Genomic DNA, 2,669 nt, shown 5'->3' on the forward strand with positions numbered 1-2,669 from the left:
ATTTGAGTTTTTATTGCTTTAAATGCATTTTCAGCCCGAGCTGAGGACGTTTTGTGAGTTTGAATGTATCTTTATAGGAATGAGTTGTGTAGTCAAATTAATGCTCATTTAGGCGTCAGGTGGTCATCCTGAACAAAATACATGTTGAAGTGTGTGCATAAGTCCTTTGGTTTAGGCGTGACACTCAATTTGAGTTTTTATTGCTTTAAATGCATTTTCAGCCCGAGCTGAGCACGTTTTGTGAGTTTGAATGTATCTTCATAGGAATGAGTTGTGTAGTCAAATTAATGCTCATTTAGGCTTCAGGTGGTCATCCTGAACTAAATACATGTTGAAGTGTGTGCATAAGTCCTTTGGTTTAGGCGTGACACTCAATTTGAGTTTTTATTGCTTTAAATTAAATGCATTTTCAGCCCGAGCTGAGCGCGCTTTCTGACTTTGAATGTATCTTCATAGGAATGAGTTGTGTGGTCAAATTAATGCTCATTTAGGCTTCAGGAGGTCATCCTGAATAAAATACATGTTAAAGTGTGTGCATAAGTCCTTAGATTTAGGCGTGACACTCAATTTGAGTTTTTATTGCTTTAAATGCATTTTCAGCCCGAGCTGAGCACGTTTTGTGAGTTTGAATGTATCTTCATAGGAATGAGTTGTGTGGTCAAATTAATGCTCATTTAGGCTTCAGGTGGTCATCCTGAACAAAATACATGTTGAAGTGTGTGCATAAGTCCTTTGGTTTAGGCGTGACATTCAATTTGAGTTTTTATTGCTTTAAATGCATTTTCAGCCCGAGCTGAGCACGTTTTGTGAGTTTGAATGTATCTTCATAGGAATGAGTTGTGTGGTCAAATTAATGCTCATTTAGGCTTCAGGTGGTCATCCTGAACAAAATACATGTTGAAGTGTGTGCATAAGTCCTTTGGTTTAGACGTGACATTCAATTTGAGTTTTTATTGCTTTAAATGCATTTTTAGCCCGAGCTGAGCATGTTTTGTGAGTTTGAATGTATCTTCATAGGAATGAGTTGTGTGGTCAAATTAATGCTCATTTAGGCTTCAGGTGGTCATCCTGAACTAAATACATGTTGAAGTGTGTGCATAAGTCCTTTGGTTTAGGTGTGACACTCAATTTGAGTTTTTATTGCTTTAAATGCATTTTCAGCCCGAGCTGAGCGCGCTTTCTGACTTTGAATGTATCTTCATAGGAATGAGTTGTGTGGTCAAATTATTGCTGATTTAGGCTTCAGGAGGTCATCCTGAACAAAATACATGTTGAAGTGTGTGCATAAGTCCTTTGGTTTAGGCGTGACACTCAATTTGAGTTTTTATTGCTTTAAATGCATTTTCAAGCCGAGCTGAGCACGTTTTGTGTGTTTGAATGTATCTTCATAGGAATGAGTTGTGTGGTCAAATTAATGCTCATTTAGGCTTCAGGTGGTCATCCTGAACAAAATACATGTTGAAGTGTGTGCATAAGTCCTTTGGTTTAGGCGTGACATTCAATTAGAATTTTTATTGCTTTAAATGCATTTTCAGCCCGAGCTGAGCATGTTTTGTGAGTTTGAATGTATCTTCATAGGAATGAGTTGTGTGGTCAAATTAATGCTCATTTAGGCTTCAGGTGGTCATCCTGAACAAAATACATGTTGACGTGTGTGCATAAGTCCTTTGGTTTAGGTGTGACACTCAATTTGAGTTTTTATTGCTTTAAATTCATACTATATTATTGAATAAATTAGAGAGATATGGCATCAGAGGCACAGCATATAAATGGATTGAAAGTTATTTAGAAAACAGATATCAGTATGTGCAGTTCAAAAACAAAAAATCCAATCTACTGAAGATTAGCCATGGAGTGCCTCAGGGGTCAGTGATTGGACCAAAACTATTCATTTTATATATAAACGATATTTGTAGGGTATCAAATCAACTCAAATCCGTCCTATTCGCCGATGACACAACCTTTTACTGCTCTGGAAAAAATATGAAAGAACTCCAGAAAATTGTGGAAAATGAATTGACAAAATTAAAAAACTGGTTCGACAGAAATAAACTATCTTTAAATTTAACAAAAACAAAGTTAGTGGTCTTTGGCACAAGACCAATCAAAGACCAAGTTAAAATAAAGATAAATTCAATCGAAATAGAACAAGTCTATGAAAATAAGTTTCTTGGACTAGTAATAGATACAAAACTATCCTGGAAGCCACACATAGATAACATTATAAAAAAAATATCGAAAACTATCGGAATACTCCACAAAACGAAGGATGTGTTGAGTAAGAACTCCTTGTACACACTATATTATTCATTATTACTCCCATATATGACCTACTGTGTAGAAATATGGGGAAAAGCTTGTAAAACAAACACACTCCCTGTTTTAAAACTACAAAAAAAAGCAATCAGAATAATCAATAGGTCTAAATATATAGAACCCACAAATCCAATATTCATCAAATTAAACACAATAAAATTCTACGACTTGGTTGACTTCAAGATTACCCAATTAATGTACAAAGTACATAACAACCTCCTCTGCCAAAATATCCAGCAGCTTTTTGAAATTAGAGAGAGCTGTTATCATCTAAGGGGTACAAAACAATACAAAAAATCCAGAACAAGAACAAACATCAAACAAAGGTGTGTATCAGTAATAGGTGTCAACTT

Source organism: Hippocampus guttulatus, unplaced genomic scaffold (assembly GCF_054856545.1).
Source record: "Hippocampus guttulatus isolate MCC_2025c unplaced genomic scaffold, RoL_Hgut_1.0 HiC_scaffold_25, whole genome shotgun sequence".
Lineage (NCBI taxonomy): Eukaryota > Metazoa > Chordata > Actinopteri > Syngnathiformes > Syngnathidae > Hippocampus > Hippocampus guttulatus.